The 20754-nt window shown below is 45.5% G+C and overlaps 1 protein-coding gene across 1 annotated transcript in view; it reads left to right on the top strand.

Annotated features, from left to right (window-relative positions):
• Positions 1-20754, top strand: part of TMEM132D (transmembrane protein 132D) — a 192974-nt gene that overhangs the window by 44535 nt on the left and 127685 nt on the right. The gene's annotated exons all lie outside the window — the stretch shown is intronic.

Consider the following 20754-nt stretch of genomic DNA (forward strand, 5'->3'; position numbering starts at 1 on the left):
CTGTAACCACCAGCATAATCCAAGCCAGACCAGTAAGGACTGGGGCACGGAGCAGGTGTGTGGGCCTGCAGGAGGGACTGTCCAGCTGGCTTTTCTTTCCAAGCTTGCCCCTGTGTTCAGCACTGTAAGTGAGGGTTGTGTGGCTGGCGTGTGGGAAATCCGTGTCTGCAGAGATTATTCCATTTTTGATCCCTTACCGATGACTGGTGCCAGCTCTTCCTGAGCTGAAGGTAAATTCCACATTCTGACTTCTGGGGGTGAGGCTGATTTGTCTCGGGCGGTTGTCCTAGAAATGGTGGGTGTTGCCAAAGCTCCCAGAACATTCCTCTAAAACAGCATCATAGGAGGAGCAGTGAGCTCCCCACTTGGACAAATGCATTCACAAACAGCTGTGCTGAGCACCAGAGATGCTTTGGAGCTGTTCCCTAAGAAATCCTGAGAGGAAATGAGCTCCCCACTTGTACAAATGCATTCACAAACAGCTGAGCACCAGAGATGCTTTGGAGCTGTTCCCTAAGAAATCCTGAGAGGAAACTCCTTTCTCAGGTGGTTACACACCTCCCATTCCAGGGCTGAAAATGGGGCCGGGTTGGAAATGGAGCATTCATGGACTCCCATGTCTGCCTTGGCCTGGAGCAAGGAGTAACTCAGATTTGGCACCACTGGCCTCAGTACTAAGAGCTCAACCCAGCAATTTTTTCCCCTCCCCTTCCCCCAGGGAGATTTTTGGGGGATTTCTGGGGGAAATGGTTTGCCCTAAAATCAGGACGTTTTCCCTCTGCAGGTGTGTGATGTATAAACTGAATAACCACAGCACTTGGTTGTTGACTCAAGGGCAATTATTTCTTTTTCATCTGGTGGAGGACAAGCACATCTCCTCACCATATCAGTTTCTCATCTTCTGAGTCAATCTAAGATTTAAATTGTGTCCTGAGTGCTGATTTCAAACCTGGCAATCCCAAGTTCCTCAGAGCAAGTGTTCAGGGATGGCTTTCTCTTTATTCTCTGTACTAATGACTTAATCACATCAGTAGACATGGCAACTTCTGCTACATTTAAAAACAGGTTTAAATATAAACACTAAAAGCAATTAATTAAGGTAAAAAGTGTTTGTTTTCACTGTAAATGTAGAGTATTAGAAATCTCACTTCAAAGCATCTGTATTTCCATGAGCTGTAATCCATTAGAAGTGGAGCTGGTTGCAACCATTATAATTGTTACATATGGGTTTATAAAATTTTCAAAAACCTTGCTTTGTTTAAATTAGGATGAAAATGCAGCACCTGAACTTTTTAAGGAATGCTTCTAAAATGAATTCTCTGGAACAAAAAGGAAAATATGTGTTTGAATTGTAGCTTTTTATTCTGAGATCTAAAGTAGCATAAAACAAAAAATAAGCTAAAAATAGGGAGCGAATATCAGTTCAAAATGAAAAGTGTGGCATTCTTGTCTTAAAAACAGCACTTTGCTGTTACCTTTTAAAAACAGACTGTTGTAACAACTTGCTGTTGCTTTCCTGAGTTTTGATTTCTCTTGACCTGCTTTTCTGAGAGCACCTGGCTTTCAGACTGGGCTCTGCTGCAGTGGCAGAGCAGGTATAATGTGGTTTAGCTGTGCTCTGAGGGAGCCATTCCTTTCTTGGATCTGGTTACAGCATCTCTACGGGGTTTTTGGTTGGGTTTATTTGGTCAGAATTGTGATTTCTGTGTTCATCCCTCCATGGCATGTTCTCCATCTGTCTGGTCTCTTCTCATTCTGACCTTCTCTCTGATAGAGGAAAAGGTCTCTTTCCCCCCTCCCCCAGTGTAACTATTTATGAGGAAAATTGTATTAATTTTTATTTGAAACCACTCCATTATTTTTCAAAGTTCTGCCTTGAGTGTCAGCAAGACTTGGAACTATGTTCATGAAGCGAGGCCAAGGGCTGCTGGCAAAATGCTTTTACCATTGCTTTTGCTCCAGTGGACTGGAAACCATGGCTTGAACAGATGGAAAATATAGGATATGCAGGTCAAAAATGAAGAAACAGGCATGCAAAACAGCCAAAAGTAAAAAATTACTCATCACCACTATTTTCTGGTTCAGAATTATTGTGCCTAGAGTAAACCCTATCCCCTTTCTAACAGGAAATTGTCTTCAAGGGGAGCCTTCTAGAAACTTCTGAATACTAAAGATTACTGGTGAAAGGTACCCTTGGTTTTTATCTTGGGGTGTTCTGCACAAAGGAAGATATAGGGGTGTGAACATGGAACTGATGGACTGTTTTTAATTTTGGGAAAGAGTTGGACCATAAGAGCCAAGGCCTAGGTTTTGTTTTTTAATGAGCTCGGGAAATTAAAAATATTTGTCTTGATTCTGTATGAGTGTGAGAGATGGAGGAAAGGAAGGAGATAAAATATGGATGATGGGTAAATATGGAATATTGCTCTGGCTTGAAAGCCTCAGCTGGGCCTAGGGAAAGGGAGGGATTTCTCAGCTTCAATCAACACGTGCTTCCCCTTTTCCACCTTCTTTTCCCATGCTGCTGCCTAGGGAAGGCTGAAGCTCTTCTTCCTTCCCATCATGGGTGCTGAAAGGTTCCTGATGTTCATGGAAAATATTCCAGTCTGTCTTGTTTTGCTGTTTTCCTGCAGTTTCATGGTGCAAGTATTGGAAACTGAAGTGAGATCTTTATTTGTAGTGTTTTTGCTGAGAAAGGAAAACATGAAGTATAATTTCATGTCCGTCCTTCCAGTGCTTTCAGCAATTACAGCCTCAAAGCTCTGGTGTAACACGATTCCAATTCCTGTGTGCAAGCCCCAGTTCCTGCTGGGATTGACTCTGTGCTGTTACAGACGTGGCAATCAATAGGTGCAGGGATGCCAGGGTTTCCCACAGTCAGGAGCAGGACTTGGAATCCACACTGTCAATACTTTGCTTATTAGCTTTTTCTTGTTTTGCTGGGCCTAATAAACATAACCTTCTGTTTTGTTTTAAAGTCAGCAGGATTGATACTTTCTACTTGCAACCTTTTAAATTTGTTTTCCTATTTCTGGAGATGAATCAGCAAAGAAATTAGAGCTGGAATTGCCTTAAGCTACTGAGGGTTAGGCCTGCATGCATTCATGAGTGGAAAAAAACAGCAGCTTTTTTTCTTTTTACAGTTATTCAATTTCTAATTACACCTCATGACTCCTGTGTGAGGGAATGATTGAAGGTTGAAATAGAAACTTGTAAACCCCCAATATTGGAGAAAAGTAAGGGGCTTTTTATAAACTATCAATGCTATTTCTGCATTTGTAAACCCAAACTGGGGGTTGGACATCTGTAGGTACCAGTTTTATAAACTATTGGGAAGCTTTGTGGCTTCCCTCTGGTATTTTTAATGATGATAATTGTGGGAATACAGAGACTGGTGTGGAATTGTGGTGGTGAGTAAGCAGAGCTTATTGATAATTGGGAAGATTTCCCCCACAAGGCCCAAAGAGTTTATGTTACATGAGCTTCTTATTCTGTTTTATCTAACAATCAATCGACAAGAATCCAGCAAACATGGAAAGGGCTGCATAAATACACGAGGGGAGCAGAGTCCAGATCATTAGCACTCAATTTACACAGCAAGAAAATTTGAACAAGACTGGCATTTTATCAAACTGCTTGTGTGTTCTTCTAGTGCTGGGCTAAATCAAATCTTGTATTTCGTGCTGAGCTGAATCACATTTAAATAGCACAAACAAGTGGTGATCAGGAAGGTTACCAGCCACATAAAACTGAGATGGGCTTTTCTCCAGGCCTTAGATTATGTGGCGATTTTGTGGCAGCCCTGAACTTGTACCTCCTCTGCCAGATTGAAAAGAATCCTATTGTACATGTTTTACTCCTCCTTCCATAGCTCTGGTTCTGTCAGTTAAAACATCCTCTTGCACATTCTGGTTTAAACAGCTTCTAAAACCTTCTCGTAACTGAATTTTTCCCCTCACTTCTAACTATGAGAGAAAAGGAATTAAAAAAGCCCAACAAAACCAAAATTATCTCTTCTTTTGAAATACAGCCTCTGAATTTCAGCTTTTTCACTGCTCAGTCCTGAGGTAAAAATAAGATTGAGTTAGACACTGTGACCTAAGAAGATGAGAGTCCTGTGTCTTTATTGTTTTGTGGTAATAACTGGTAATTTCTTTCTTGAAATGCAAAATTTCTAAGTTTTGTTCTTTCCCAACACAAGCTGGTCCAGAGGTGTTCCTGCAGCAGGGCTGGGTGGAATCACCTCTGCTGCTGCCTGGGGAGAGGCTTCTCCAGCAGCCTCCTGGGGTTTTCTGCTGTGCTCAGCACACTGTGCAAGGAGGAATTAACTTTCATAGCCTGTTTATGAGCTAGTCAAGCAAATGTAATTTCTTTCCATCTTCTGGATGGCAGAATAGCTTCCTGCACTGCTAAGTGACTTGCTAATGGCCCAGAATTGTCAGTGGCACTGTGGAGACAAGTGCTTAAGAACTACCGACTTCTAGGGCACGCTATTGCCTCCTGTTGGACTTGCAGATTATATTAAGAAGAAAATAGTTCCTTCTGTTAAAATTATTCCAGTTAACATCCTCTGCCTTGAGAATCAACTCACATTGCCTGAGCTGATGTCAGAAAACTGAGAGACAGATCCAGCAAACCACTACCCACCCAGTGGCCTTTGCAGCCCTCTGTTATTTCAGGTTTGTTGCACTCAAGGCCTGTTTTCCTCCTCTCAGACCCGTGCAGAGCCTGAGCCCAGCCTGGTTCAGGCGTGGCTGGAGCAGCAGAGCCTCAGAGCTGTGTGAGCAGCCTGTGGTGCTCTGCTGGCAGACCCTGGGTAAGTGCTGCCCCGGGTCACTGCCCTGCAGCCTCGCTGTCCCAGCCAGACTGGACAGGTTTATTCTGCTTCTCCTGCTGGAAGGACTCTGCCTCTTCTCCTGATCGCTTGAGACTACAAATGTCAGGGAGCTGCACTGCTTGGGATTGTACTACTGCCCTGCTGGTCTAGCACTCCAGAATTACTGTGCTGCTGCTCTCTGGAGACACTGTGAGATTTGGCTAGGGAAAGCCAGCTTTCCAATAGAACTCGTTAATTTAGGGAGCTGAAGAACATTAGCAGAAATCAACTGAGCGTGGTTATAGCCGGGAAATACAGGTTTGGGTTTAGAAAAGGGGAGGTTTGGGGTACTACAGATCCCCCAGTTTACGGAAGAGATGTCAGAAGTGCTGTTTTCTCCCCGCAGAACTGCTCAGTTCTCAGTGCAGAACACATTAGCAGCTCCTTGGTATCAGAAATGAACGGATGTGGAGGGGCTGTCAGGGCTGTGCTGGTAAAGGCAAGACAGATGGAGAGGCTGATTGGCACTGGCAGGGTGTGAGCTGCCTGCTGCAGGTGCTGCTCCTGCCATCCATCACACTTTGGGAGATGTCACCCCTTGGCATGGGCTCAGGTCCCCCTGCTCAAGGGCAGGGCCTGGAGGGGTGTGAGCACAGGGAAGGGACACTGAGGGCTCTGCTGGGCACACCTCTGCTGGGACACTGAGGGCTCTGCTGGGCACACACGTGTGGCTCTGCTGGGACACTGAGGGCTCTGCTGGGCACACACGTGTGGCTCTGCTGGGCACACCTCTGCTGGGCACACACGTGTGGCTCTGCTGGGCACACACGTGTGGCTCTGCTGGGCACACACGTGTGGCCTGTGCAGGGATTTCTTTGTTCACAGCACCAGCGTGTGATGAGCGTGTCCATTCCAGCTCCTTGCACTTCCCTAGTTACTGCTGACAAGTTTAGGAGCTCTCTTTTATCTGTATTTTGATGTCTGCATATGTAAAACTGTCTTGTAAAACTCTGGGTCAAAGAATTCATCCTCTAGTATTCTAGTAAAACATGAAATCTCAATCAGGTAGGGATTTTTCCTGTTTCCAAAGTACTTCTAAAAATAAAGGGTAAGTACATTGAGGAATAAGACATTTCATGGGAGGAAAAGTAATTTTTGATTTGAAATTATTGGAAAAGTTTGACTTTTCAAGTGTTGCTTTCACATTTTTTAAGGGTAACATTTATCCAGGATGAGCACACTCATATGAAATGCATCAGGCAATCTCAAAGTGCATTTTTGATCACAAATAAATTGGAACATTAGTTTCCTACTTCTAATGGCAAATCTTCAGCCATTTCAGATTTTAAGGTTATTACTTAAACAGGTCTGACAGATCCTTGTAACATCTTGTAAAGCCGTGGTAATGAATTGTCTTGTCACTTTATCACATGTCAGGCTGCACAGCATCAGTCACTTCCCAGCAGTTTCCTCTGTGCTGGTCCCTGCTGGAGCCTGAGCAGGGTTTCACACTCAGCAGAGTCCCACAGCCTGCTGTGAGCCCTGGCTCCTGAGGAGCTGTGTCTGTGCCCTGGCTCTGCACCCCCCTGCCCTGGCTGTGCTGCACTGGCGTGTCCCACTGCTCTGCAGTGTGTTTGCTCTCTCTCTTTCCAGGCTGCTGCATCCACACCCCCTTCCCATGGCATGGAATTCCCCTGGGAATGGAGTGAAGGGAGCTGCTGGTACAGAATCAGTGTTTGTGCTGGTTGATCTCTTCAACCCCATCACAAAGAATGCCAATAGTAATAGCCCGGGGTTGGTGGTTCATTGCACAGAATAATTGATGTGTATTCTAGTAGATAGAATCTGATCTAAATCTGTAACAACTTTAAATGGTGACACCAAGCCCTGGCTGTCAGTGCAGGAGTTCTGCCTTTGGGGTATTAGAGCTGCACAGCCTGAGGTGCTGGGCATTGCTGGCCAAACTGGTGAGGCCCTTGGACACTTGGTGCAGACTGGGGGTATCTTTAGGAGCTCCACCTCGAAGCCCAGGATTAGTGGTGCATTTCTGGGTGATGTACTCACTAGCACTGAGGGCAGGGTAGAGCTGGTGCTCAGTTTGGTGCAGGGTGGCACATTTGGAGCCTGGGTCGAACCTGAGCACTGTTTTGTTTGGGTGCTCTTTGAGTGAAGATGTTGCCATTCTCCTGTTCTCCAGGAGGAAAGGGGCAATCCTCCCACGCTCTAGGGAGGACAGCACCGTGGGTTTGGTGCCAGGCAGGCTGTGCTGGGCACAACCTCAGCCTGTGAGTGCCTGTGTTTGGCTGAAATCAGAGACTTGAGCTCACAGAATCTGCCGTGGCCACTTCAGTGGCTCTCTGGCCTCTCTAGCAATTGGCTGAAGTTAGCAGGACAGAATTTGCTCTGAAGTAATGCAAGGACCCTTCATTTTCCTACTTACTTTTAATTGTAGTCTACCTGTTCCTTCCTCAGCTGTGCCTGCTGAACTCTGGTGCACTGTGCTTTGTAAAGGCTTATCAACAAAAAGAGATCTCTTCATAAATCCTGAGATCTAATGCCTGAAAGCTCTGAAGGGTTTGGGTTTAAGGATTGTCATCTGTTTGAGGAATTGCCTATTGCAAGTGTTCATTACTCAAGCTAACAGATACTGAAAATGGCTTTAAATCACCTGCTGGGTTTTACTTGCTTGTTTGCTTCATATATTATTTTATTTCAGGGATAGGTTTTCCTGCATATAGGTCCTGAATTTTAGAGTTCATCTATGAAGGCTTTTTTCCCTCTGCAGCTAGAAATGCTAATTGACTTTGATTGATCAAATAAAAATAAATTAATTGTGTGTTGAGAGACCCTTTCTGAACCATATCTGTGCTCCAGATTTAGCAGAGACAGTCATTCCTTTGCCAACCTGTCGATTGGAGCAATCTGTAACCAGTGAAAGAAGAATGTCAGCCATCACCAGCTGAAGCCCGTGTTGGTGGACAAATTTGAACCCAGGAGGGGAAAGGCAATTTTGGGTGTTGCCACTGTTGTTTAGAGAGGTGTCAGATAAACAGAATAAACAGGGAGGGCCTGGGCTGCAGCACCAGTGCGAGTTCTGGCACTGCTTTTGATTAATTTTCAAAATGTTCAAAAAGTTTTCAAAAACCAACTTCTGTGACCATACAGATGTTCAGCCCTCACTGAAACTTCATACAGAAACCAGGGTCTGTGACTTGACACCTCTGCAGTGACTGGGGCCTTACTTTGGTTGGCAAGTTCCAGAAATTTACTGCAAGTTTCCCAACATCTCTTAATAATGAAAGTATGGTGGGAATTTCCTTTATTGTGTTACTCTAGCTTCTTGACCTGTTTGTTAGAGGGAATATATTATTAGCTAAAAATACCCAACGTGAGGTATCTGCAGAGAAAAGCTCTATGTATGGCTTTGAGGTCTTGTAATAATTAGGTGGATAAACAATTTGGAATGCCTGAAAAATCTCATTATTTAGCTAGAGATGTTTAGGCTTTCTTAACCACCCAGAGCTGGTGATACTTTTAAGCTGTGACAGAAGATAGGAAATGCTTGGCTGTGCACTTTTTGGAAAATAGACTTCAAATCTCAGTTTGGGAAGGTTTTAAAATAGTAAGCTGCTCACCACGGGCTTGCAGATGGCTGAACTAGGACCTAACTGAATAAATAAGGTGGCTGCAGGGAAAGAACTGAAAGAGGAAAAGGAGGAGGGAAGAAAGAAGGGCATTCCCCAAGATAAATTAACATCTGTGAAATAAGACACTTCCAAATGTATGCTAATGGCCTAAATGTTTCCATATTCAATTAAGTAATAAGTCCCGAGTTGGCAATATCCTCCCAAAACATTCATTTACCAGGAGAAGGCTCCGCTGGGACAGCAGAGGCACCATAATGAACTGATGTGGGCAGTAAGACATGATAATGCCTACTTCAGAGGGAATTACTGCTTTCATAATGCAATTTACAACAAGAATTTACTTGTTGGAAGAGTTTTTTCTCTCTTCATTATGACAGTGTAATTATGACTCCAGTGGCTCAGAATAATTTGAGAGGAGTGAGTTACCAAAGCTTTTGTACTGAGTGTTCTTTGAACACAGGACCAAGGACAGTTCTCTGTAAATAATAATCCCAGGGAAGCTCTCAGAGGCCAGCAGCCTGCTTGCAGCTGTCTCATCCTCCTTCACTGGGCCCCACCTACAGTGGCCTTCATGTGGTTTTCTTTCTTGCTGTGTATCTATTTATCAGTTGAATTTAAAACACCAGCCCAGTTCAACCCTCACAGGCTCTGGTGCAGTACTCAGAGATGTTGGTTTACAGGTGTTGATGCACCTGTAGGGAGCAGCCAGTGTCCCCTGCAAGGCTGGCCTGAGTGGGTGGCACTGTCTGTGGCTGGAGGCTGCTTGGCACTGTGACCAGCCTGAAGTATTCCATAGCACTTCTTCAGAACAATGGCTCAACCCCTCTGGAGTTTCGTTCAGAACTGCATGTAGATGTAGTGCAGGGTGCTTCCAGTGCCTGCTGAAAGCCACAAGCAATTTATTTAGTTATTGTCTAGCTGACAGTCTTTCACTTCAGCCTCTGAACTTGGACGAGTGCATGTGAGCATGGAAATAGTCCTTGATGTTCTGTGCCCCCTCTGGTTGTGTTTTGGTTTTTGTCTGTGTTTTCTGACCAGCCAGGCACTACTGGAATAACTGTTCTGAATAGACTCAATGTTTGTTTGTTTTCCTTCCTCCATTGTCTTAGGAAAAGCTTTTAAGGATGGCACTTGGCAGAGATTGCTCTGGCCTTGTCAGACAGAAACCGACTGGCTGTAATGTGTTTTTTTCATTTCTCTGAGAGGCACCGAGAGATTGACTGTACATTTGTTACTTAAGACAGTATTGGCAAAATCTTTTTCAATTATGGCAGACTTCTCATCTTCACAGTGTGGCAGATGTGGCTTTTTCTAGAAGCTGAGCTGGATGTGCTAGAGCCTGGAAAAATGGCTCAGCTGTAACAGAGCTCTCTGCTCTGGTGTGTTGTTTATTCCAGCCTGAACGAACATCTCCAGGGGGATGCGAGTCCTTGTGCATCTCTGCCTCAGTCTGGGGGTGACTGCCATCTCCCTGAGCAGGGACAGGGCTCAGGAAGCCACTCACATCACAGCTCCTCACTGGTGGGAGCTTGTTTCCATGGCTGGCTGCAGCACCACGCCAAAGTCAGGGACCAGTAGCTCTGAAACCCTGCCAGGAACACCTCGTGATGCCTCTGGGTGTCACCTGGGAAAAAACCCAAACAAACAAACTGCATGTATGAAGTGTAGAATTCATTCCTAGAGGTGCTGACAAGAAATCTCAGTAGTCAGAGATGTTCTTTGGAGGACTGTATGAACATGCTGCTAAAGGTGCCAGGAAGCTTTGGAAAAACTAGAAACTATAAATAATGTGGTTACCTGATGATTTGCATTCCTTAAATCTAAGTAAATGCTAAGGCAGAAAAAGTAGATAAAAAGGACTTTTGCACTTACAAAGTCAATCTTTAGGTTTCATGGTGTTTTACAAAAAAAAACCTGACTGCATTTTATAGTCAGGTGAGCTGAAGCAAGAGGTGAGGCCAAATTGCCTGGTGTCCAGGAGAGTTGATCATTTCCCTTCAGTGCTACCAGGAAGCCTCACAGCCCTGCCTGCTGTATCAAACACACTGCCAGGTTGTGGAGATAGGTCAGGAATACAAGGGAACAGCAAGGAACTGTTTCTCCTTTTGTGATTTAATAGACTCTTCTGCTCTGTTTGCCCTCCGAGGGAGCCAACGGATTTAATACCCAATTTCTCTCATCTGCTATCAGAATGCAAATGTGATGGCAGATGAATATACTTTCAAGAATACTTAACCTAATGGGCATGTAAAGCCTGGTAATTAGCAGTTGTTTGTCTCCTCGTGTATAATGGTTTCAGTAATAGGCAGTGCCACACACTGAGATCTTGGTGTGGGCCTGGGCTGGATTCCAGTGCAGCATCTCCTGCTCTTCCAGTGGAAACAAACAAAAATTGCAATGTCCTCATTGCATTGGTTCCATTTTCAGTACCCTGTGCGTACCAACTGGAATACCAGGTTAATAATCCAAATGTAGCAATTAATCCACCTTTGACACAACACATGTAGCAACAGTGACAGATTTGTTGTATTGTATGTGGCACACAGGCAGGAATGTTGACAGAGCAGCCAGGGCTTTGTGGCTGATAGAGAAAGGATCCTACCTGCAGCCTCTGACCTTCCCAAGCCCTCTCTTGTATGGAAAAGAAGCAAACAAGAAACACAGCTCAAGGTTCATTACTCTCAAATTTGACAATGATAAAAGATAAAAAACGGTAATGGACACACGGCAGACAAAGTGGAAGTTGAGCTGTCTTGCTCCCTAACTGCAGTGCGTTAAAGCTATTGGGAACAATAAATTACAGTGGCCTGAGCTGGGCTGGGAATCAACACAGCAGTTTGTGCTGTATTTCATAATTCATGTTGTCATTAAGAGTGCCACTATTGTGCCAACACTTTTTGAGATTTTGTTTCTCTTCCGTGGGCTGAAATATTTCAGCAGAGCTGCGATGTGGACTGAAGGCTGCTGTTATCAATCGGGTGTGCTCTCCCAAAGTGGGTGTGAGCAATGAACTGCTGTCCCTGGGGTGAGAGCAGGGCTGGAGAGGGGCTCACAGGGGCTGTGCCAGGGCAGCTCTGAGAGGCTGTGCCAGGGCAGCTCTGGGGCTCACAGGGGCTGTGCCAGGGCAGCTCTGGGGCTCAGAGAGGCTGTGCCAGGGCAGCTCTGGGCTCACAGGGGCTGTGCCAGGGCAGCTCTGGGCTCACAGGGGCTGTGCCAGGACACCTCCTGCCAGGGGCTGCAGGGCAGTGGCGGCTCCCAGGTGTCCCCAGCTCCTGCCGGGCACGTTCCTGGGCACACACCGTGTGTGGCCGGCAGCACTGCCCGAGCTGCCGGCACCGCTCCGCTGCTGCTCGAACACCAAAGCTGGGGCTTCAGTCCGTCATGGAAAGAGAGGCTGCGTTTTGGTTTTGTAGACATTGCTGGGGCTGGGTGACAGTCTGAGAGCTGTGAAATTCCTCCCTGGCTTTGCAAGCAGGAAGGAAAAGCCAGAGCCATGGGTTCGGCTGGAGCGTGGCCGTGGAGGATGCCCGTGGAGGGGCAGCGGTGCCAGCCCCAGCTCCCGCAGCCCCTGGGCTGCTCAGGTGCGAGAGAGTCATTTCCTCTAAAAGGAGCTGCGAAGTCTAATTGAGCCCGTAAATGTAACTCCCCCATCACTCCTAAAAGTTAGGTGCAGTAATCATGGATTTTTCAACTGAGCGATGTAAAGTTGAAAACGAGCTGCAAAATGTGTTTAAAAAGCTCTATTTTCTAAGTGATTAGCTCTCACTGAATCTGTGTGGCAGCATGTGATCAGTAACAAGCCCAGCTCTATTAGAATACTCTTATTTATGACTGACCAATATAGACTCAGCTGTCATCACTTCACTCTTACAATCTGTTTTCTAAATAAAATCACAACTTAACCATATGCTTGACAGAATTATGTAGCAGCTTTAGTGTGTTTATTTTTCGCTCTGCTGTATACATCAGTCCACGCTCGGTTTGAAAGTCTGTTCTTTATTGCTGTTGTAAACTCAGCTGGGCCATTCATGCCCCGTGGGTATTCAGAGAACAGGCATTCAGTCAGATTTGTCCAATGATGCTGCCGAGGAGGCAGCATTCAGAATCCTTGAGAGGTGCATTGCCCTTCCTTCACAACAATTACTGTTTAAAGGGTTGAGATTTAGAGAAAATTGTTTGATGTACCTGTCTCTTTTTTCCCTCTCTTATGGGCAATCGATATTTCTTACAGGATGAATCAGGAGAAAGTTGTTCAGATGCTGGGCTTCTCTTTGGTTTGGCCAGCATAAAAACAGGCTCGGTCCCTGTGCCACAATCGTTTAATCTGTGGAGAATGTTATCAGCTGACTGGGGGAATTAAAACCTGGCCAGCTGCCCTACAGAGCTCAGCAAGTGACCAGTAAATCTTTGGGGCTCCTAGGGAAAGGTGGGCTTGAAGTCAAAAACCAGACATCAACAGAGAGAGAAGACAAATGTGTATATTTCAATCCCAATAAATTGGACTTTGGTACATGTCAGAATTGCTCTGTATTCCTTCGGAGCTGAAAACTGAAGCTATTAAGCCAAAAGAAGTGATTGCCTGAAATCCTAATATAGACTGGGGAGAGGGAAATGGTGCTGCAGCCAGGTAGAAAATGACAGCTCGTGGTGTGCCAGTCACCCACGCTCGCCTTGCAAATGGAGCCATTAGGGGAGAGCAGCTGAACGCAGCCGGATCTGCTGGGGCTGGCACGAGCGCGCTCGCCTTGCATTGGGGCTTGGCTTTTTTATTCTTTCCAGCTCACGGCTGATGCTTTCAGTGTATTCCAGCACCTCCTGACTTTGCAGCCAGGCCCAGTGTTTGTGGAGCTGCTGGAATTGGGTTGTGGAGAAGGTAAACCTCGGGTGGGGACTGCAGGGCTGGGAGTGGGACGCAGGGGGACTTTGTGCTGCTGAATGGTTTCAGTGAAAGGGCCACGAGCTGGTTGCTCTGCTTGGCAGGGCCAGCGTTTGTAGGCAGCGAGGAACTGGATACACAGGCTTTTCTTAGGACGTCAATACATCTTTTTAAAATGAGAAATATTTTCAAATATTTCAAAACCATTTAGAAAAATGTATGAATGTGTACCCTGCTGTTTGACAGACACAGCTTGGGAAATGTTATTGACTATAGCACTCTTCTTCAGAACTGGAGTCTGCAATATAAACCTTAACAACAAATCAGGCTAAGTGGAGCCTGAGTTCATCAAATACATCACAGCAGCACAAATAAACACCATACCAGAAATCCTTGGAATCCCCAAAACCTTCACTTATGCGTCAGAATTAAATTAGTCACGTCTCTGTTGTGTTATGATATTAAGACATGGTGGCTTTGAAGCACAACTCAAGTCTAGAGGAGTTCTGCTTAGTGGTAGAGAATTTAAAAATAGGTTTCTAAAGGGAAAGATTAATTTGGTCAAGTGACAATAATTTCAGAATAACAAAATGCTTGTCCATAATAGATAGTGCCATCTCCTCTGTTCCTTTGTGTACACTGAGTACGCCCTGCTTTTTATCTTACGTAAATGATGAACTACCTTGCACTGTCAGAAGTTGCACTCATCTTTACTAAGTGCTAATTAGTAACTACATGGCAGAGTCCTATTTTTAATGATCTGGAAACAATGCAGGTGGGGTTGGACAACAGTGTTAGAACAGGTCCTTTTCTCTGCCGTGCCAGCTGCAGACAGCCCAGGGAACCCTTCAGTGAGTACAAAGCCCAAGAACTCCCAGGCTCGGGAGGCAGATGTGCCTGGGAGGAGCAGCAGGGACAGGGACAGATCTGTGCAGGCAGCTGAGCTCAGCCAAAGCAAATCACAGCGCAGGTTTTGTTTCGTTGAGAGGATTTTGGGGAGCTGTAGTCCCTTAAGGAAGCTAACAAATGTGGTACCCCTCAGGGATTAATAGTACAGGGTGCTTCCTGTTTCCATGGGAAATTTAAAAGACCAATCATAAACCTTTGGTTTTGAGAAGATTTGTTAAATTGTTCAGAAGTTTTATGAAAACAAAGTATGTTCTGGATGTAATATGGCTTATTTTGAGATTTATTATTGGTGCTGAAAGTGTTCCCAACCTTGAATAAATCATATCACATATTTTTTAACTACCTGTGTAGGAATCCTGAACTGAGAAATAGACATAATAAATAATTTATTGTGCAGACCAGGAGCAAATATGTATATTACACTCTTTGATTTCCAAACACATCTTGCTGAGCAAAGCCACGTGGTTTAAAACAGCTTTGCAATACTCCTCAGTGTCTCAGAATCAACTTCTGAGCTATCCTTGAGTGAAATCCAGGGGCAGTTCCCAGCAACAGCAGTGGCAGCTTTGCAATCCAGCACTCTCCAGTTCTGTTGTGCCCGCCCTGGAGCTGATTTTGGGAGGTGCTGCTTTCACATCAGCTCACAGATGTTTGAAGAAGCTCCCATTCGTGTCAATGGCAACAGCCAAAATTTCTGATAGGAATTCTAAGTAGGCCAGAAAGAAATTAATGGCCTGAAGTTCCTTGATTATAAATAAATGTCTTTATTGGGTGAATGCTGAGAGGAAAAGACAGGAAGGAGAGAAATGATGATCAAGGGCTGGAGGTAGAATGGGGAGCTCTTCAGGGACAGAAATGAGCAGGAGACATGCAAATTTCTGGGCAGGGAAGAACATGCAAAAGTGAGAGTTTTCTATGTTTAAGGAAATGGGTTTGGATAGTCCCTGAAAAACTACGAAGGAATGCATTACAGAACTTGAGGGTTGGTGTAAAACGGAATAAAACTCATGGGAGCAGGGCTTCCATCTAATCCATGGCCTCTGTGTGCCAGGACAGGAGACCGGCGGGTGGCCAGGCTCTGTTCCTGGGCATGGCCTCGGCCAGACCTTGTTGGCATTGCTGTTCCAGGATGGCACAGATCATTTCTTCTCTCTGTAAATATTTCTTTTCAAGAAGCAGCACAGAAGTGCCCTTTTCCTCAGAGCCTTGCTGGCACCCTGCTTTTTTGATGTCCCTGTCACTTGCTTGGCGTGGCGCGGGATATGATCCCAGTTCTCTCTTTCTCTCCCAGAAGTGAGTGATGGTATTGTTACAGGAACGTGGCAGATTGAGGAGAGCAGAGCTCATTTTCTCCTCCTTCTGTTCCAGTTGAGGGGGAGCTCTCCCCCGTGATGCCATCAAAAAGCCCAACAGTGTCAGGAGAGCAGGGAGAGGGTGCAGCAATTCCAGCAGCTCTCAAATACCCTCCCCGGGCTGATGAGCTCTCCCTGTAACTGTTGCCTTGGTGAAACCTCATCTGTGACTTTGGGAAGTACAGGAGCTGATGGGACTTGCAGTGTCTTTGCTTTCAAAGTGACTTCACAGAACATGAAACTTGTGAGAAGAACATTTAAAGTCTCTTGCTGGAATTAATTCTGATCTGACTTATACCCAATTTCATTCAAATCAGACAGTGCAGATGAGAGCTGGCAATTTGCATAGACACAGTAATTTGGAGAGGGCGTGCAGAAGGGCTTTTTAAAATCCACATGGAGTTCATGTCCTCGGTCTCTGAGCATGGGTAAAATTGAAGAAATTCTGAATTCTAAGTCATTTTTTTTCCCTCTGACTCTCTTGTTTGCTCAAGTCCAATTATTCAGAACCAAAATATCCTATTATATCATGGACTAAACAGGCACACTTTGCAGCTGTGTTGGGAAATGAATGAACATTTGAAAATGTGACTCTCATATTGCTGTATTGTCATTAGTTTGAGTATGTGCTGCAAATAACATTTTGAAGACCAGGTTTCCTTTTGACTTTGAAGGAGACATATGAATTATTGAAATAATGAGCTAAAGTCTTATTTTAAATTGCATTCTGTTACTTTAAATGATATTTTGCTATAAATTCCAGTTTTGTCTGGTACTGCATTTAGCCATCTTTGATTTCCAGCAGGTAATAGTCTTTTCCTCATCACCACTATCAGTAGCAGCTTCAGTTTTAATTAATTCCCTGATCTAAGCACATCCCAAGGCAGTGCCATGGCACTGATCAGTCAGTGCATAACCAAACATGATAATGCCTCTGATAAGGAGCAGCACACCCAGTGACCCACTTTCCACATGTCAGTCTAACTCTGCTTCAAGGACGAACCTAGGAACGTGTGACAGCAGGTAACTCACTCCAGCTGCCCCCGCCAGAGCTGCTGCCTAGCTGCTGATCCAGGCAGGGTTTCCTGGCAGCCCTGCCTGGTGCTGGGTTCTCCAGGGCTGTCCATGGCTTCTCCTCCCTTCAGAGTGGATTTCCCGGGCAGGTGGAATGGGAGTTAATCAGTGCAGCCCTGTGCTGCTGCAGGACACACACATGAGCAGTGATGGCTCTGTCAGACTCAGCTTCCTAGAGGGAAGGTCTTCAAATTAGCCTTCAGGAGGGCCTGTCAGATTTATTTTTTTCTACTTTTCTTTTTCAATGTATCATTTGAGTAAATCTCCTCTAGCAGTCACTCCCAGACTACCAGGAGGGTATTTCTGGAAGAGGAACAATTTCTTTATTTAGCAGAAAACCTTGGGGCTGATTTATTGCCCTTTGACCTCCAGCCCTGGTGCTGCTGCAGATCACCCTTGGTGGCTCTGCCCCGTGCAGGGGATGGTGCTGGTGTGGCACAGGTGTGCCAGTGTGCCCATGGCAGCACAGCCTCTGCCCCCAAAACACAGCATGAGGAGGCAGGAAAAGCCACTCCAAAGGGAGCTGCTCCCACACTCCCCATCCCCTGCACTGAACAGAGTAGGGTGGGACTTCAGTGACTGCTGGATTTAAACTGGTTTTCCCCAAATTAGCCCTGTTAAAACAAGTAGCTCTCAAAGATGATTTCAATATTAGCAAATAGGGATTCCTGAAACACATTAGGGGGTTTTTGTCACTGAGATATGGCTGAATTACAGGCTTTGCCATGGATTTGATACAATCCTAATGGACTGTAATCCTTGTAATACGACAGGTTGGTGACAGAGATTACTAAAATATTTATCCCTGGCATCTTTCCTTTTCAATAAATTTGTTTTCTCTCTCTTAAGTGAAAGCACTACATTGACAGCAAACTAGAGGTATTTCATCAGTCTCTTATCAGCAGCCAGCACTAAAGCCAACAGGAAAGGTTGGGGGTTTTGAACAACATTTATTACACAGTGTTTTCTGTATTTCCTGACAAAGTTCCAAGAGAACCTTTGTAGCCACACAGAGCAGACTGCCACTTGCTTTTTCCAACTTGGAGCAGCTTGTGCTTAAACATCTTTGTTCCCCCAGCCCCACACTGCCCACATTTCACCTTCTGCAGCTCTGCACTGTCACCTCGGGGTCCCCAGCCTCGGGGCTCTGTCTCCCCAGCCCAGCACTCTGATGAGGAATAGATTTAAATCCAGATTTAAATCCAGTCCCTCCCCCAGCCCCTTCCAGGGCAGGTTGATTTTGTGGCTGGTTTTGCTCTTTGCTGGGAGCACGTGTGTCATGTCCCCAGCAGTTTGCTGGCGGTGGGGCTGTGATGACAGGGGCTGTTGTTTAATTAGTGTCTCTCTAAAGTGCCTCGAGCTGGGGCTGCTGTTCAAAGGCCTCTCAGAGCCACCTTTGGTGTGGGCTTGGAACCGGGCTTCAGAGGGAGCTGCTGGAAAGAATCAGCGCGCAAAACACTCCCAAGTGCTAATTTCACTGTGAGCTGAATTCTTCATTGCCCTGTTTGTTGATTCTTCCTTTGCCTCTCTGCAATTTGGGAATAAAACAGTGATTTTCAGAGCCATAGCACTGTGTGCACGTTTTGTGCAGGAGAAATTCCAGCTGCAGCTGGGAGAATGTTCTTTGTGAAGCAGATGTCTGCTTTTCCCCTGTCTTAAACTCATTAAAAACCCCAAAGCCACTCCAGCAGTCCAAGAGGTGAGAGTGCTGTTGGTAGCCACATCAGCACAGTGTTAGCTTCGGTCTGTCCTTTTAGAAAGCTCCACTCGTTTTGTAGGGTTTTCAGATATCTGGAGTTTTGAGGCAGATCTCAAAATGCAGCTGTGGCGTGGCACTGGGGCACAGAGGTGGCTGCTGAGAGCAGAGCACACTGCACGGCCAGAGCTGGGGCTCTGAAGACAGATCCCCAGGCAGACCATGGCTCAGAAAGGAGGGTTCAGCTGTTCGAGGCCTCTGCTGCTACTGGCCTCTCATTTGGGGAAGTGGGGGTTTGATGGCTGGTACCTGAAACCGGCTCACGTTCCTTGCAGTTTGAAACAACGAGGGGAGAGGCAGTGGTGGAGAAATTTATAATTTAAGTTATTTTCCAGGGCTGCTTTTCTGCAGTTTTTCTCTCTCTGTCGTGGTTTTTTTCAGCCTCGTGTTTCATCACTGTCATCACTTCATCATCCAGCCATTGTGGTGATGTTTCAGTTGCCTGCTAAAACAGCTTTTATTCTCTGGTGGTTTTTGTCCTACGAGCTGGCAGCCAGCGATACAGCCTTTTTTCTTTCAAAAGCAGCTGTCTAGTGGTCACTTCTTCCTGGAGAATTTTAAAACGTAGCAAATTAAATTAAGACTGTTAATGTTTTTGGCTACTGGGCTTTTGCTGCAGGAGTAAAAATGTCAGTCCTTGCCACAAGTAACATTCCTGCATGTCTGCTCATTAAAACTTTTAAAACCCTCTATTTTCAATAGAGCAAATTGGTGCCTAAAATTTTGATGCACTGAACCTGGTGTCCAAGGCTACAAAGTTTTAATACAAAACAGCAGAAAAATTCATGTGCACTTGAATTCTTCTTGAATTCTTGTTTTAAGTTCCCATATTCTGTTTCATGATGTTTAACTTGGAGCAGTGATGAAGGACAGTGGGGTTCTCACCCATTTGAATCCCACAGGAGGGTCCTTAGAACAACTCTGCTGGGACAAGAAGCCTCTCACTCCTTCTCATCTTTCTTACCCTGAAATGCACAAATAGAATAAAGCAGTCCAAGGATATGCATGAAGTGTGAGGCTGAGACATGTAGTTATTATTTTTTCAGGATTTATGTGTGGAGGGGATTACCAGCTGCCTTTGTGCTCCTGCACAGTAGCTCTTGTCTTGGAGAGCAATCAACAGGGAGGTTTTTGTGTTACTCCAAGGGATCTCTTCTGCTTGTTTGGATCAGCCAAACCTTTACCTATGGCTCTTCCAAGATGAAAATCATAACCATAACTGTGCTCTGGCAGGCACTGGAGTTAACTGCTGCAGCTGGATACTGGTAACACTGTGTGTACCCTACATTAAGGGCACAGGATAATTTTGAGCAGTGTCATTTTTGTATTAATTGAACTCCCTTCTGCATCAGTGGCTTCACTGAGCTCTTAGGCTTTGCCTGCAGCAGAACTCCTTGCTGCTATTTAGCAAATGTTGCTTTGGTGGCCACTCGTGCAGATGACAGAGAGGTGGTTAAATGTGGCACTATAAGAGCTATAGTGTTCAGCCTGGATTTTATGTATATAACAAAAATTCCTATTTGATTTATTCAGTGAATAGCTATTTTATGCCAACAGCAACTTTGGAGCAATGCAGGCTATTTTCCTGCATTGAAGAATCTGCACCCTTTATTTATACACTTCCTTTCCTTTCTCTTTGCTGTAGCCCTGGTGCTGTAAACCTTAAGTAATGTCATCAGGAATCAGTGGAGTTGCTCCCAGGAGGGAGGAAAGGTCTCTGCAGAAAAGGCTTTTCAGGTTCAGGATTTGTGCAGCAAAGACTGCTCCATGGATTTCTGTCCCTCAGATGCCGTTCTTTGAACATCTGACATGGATGTCATTGAGTGAAGGACAGGCACAGCACACATGGATCCGTGGGGTTTTAGTTTTGGCCAAGCTAATGTAACGGTCCAACTGCTGTCAGTGGCTGCTGTGTCACCTCCTGCAGGGAGCTGCACACAGCAATGGATGAGAGAATTCCTGGGAAAGAGAACTAAGCATTCACCATTTCTGTGATGTCCAGAAGATGATTTTATCTGCAGCTGTGAGAAGTTGCTAGGGAACAGAGCTAACTCATTTTGCTGATGGCTCTTCGTTAGTGCTGTGGAGCAATGTTCCTTCCGCTCCCAGCGCTGCTGCCGCCTCATTCTGCATTAGGATGTGACTTGGAAATACCTCAGAACTGTCCTGCTGCTGGAGTCTGAAAGGAACTTTTTAGTAAAGAACATTTTCCAGGTCACTTCCAGCAGCAGCCCGTTCAGTGCTGGGAGTTCCCAGGTGTCCGTGGAGGTCTGGAAGGGCAGGTTCAGTGTGGGACCCTGTGGGGAGCATTGGGCTCACAGAGC

The sequence above is a fragment of the Onychostruthus taczanowskii genome, unplaced genomic scaffold, assembly GCF_017590055.1.
Source record: "Onychostruthus taczanowskii isolate IOZ18803 unplaced genomic scaffold, ASM1759005v1 scaffold32, whole genome shotgun sequence".
In the NCBI taxonomy this organism is placed as follows: domain Eukaryota; kingdom Metazoa; phylum Chordata; class Aves; order Passeriformes; family Passeridae; genus Onychostruthus; species Onychostruthus taczanowskii.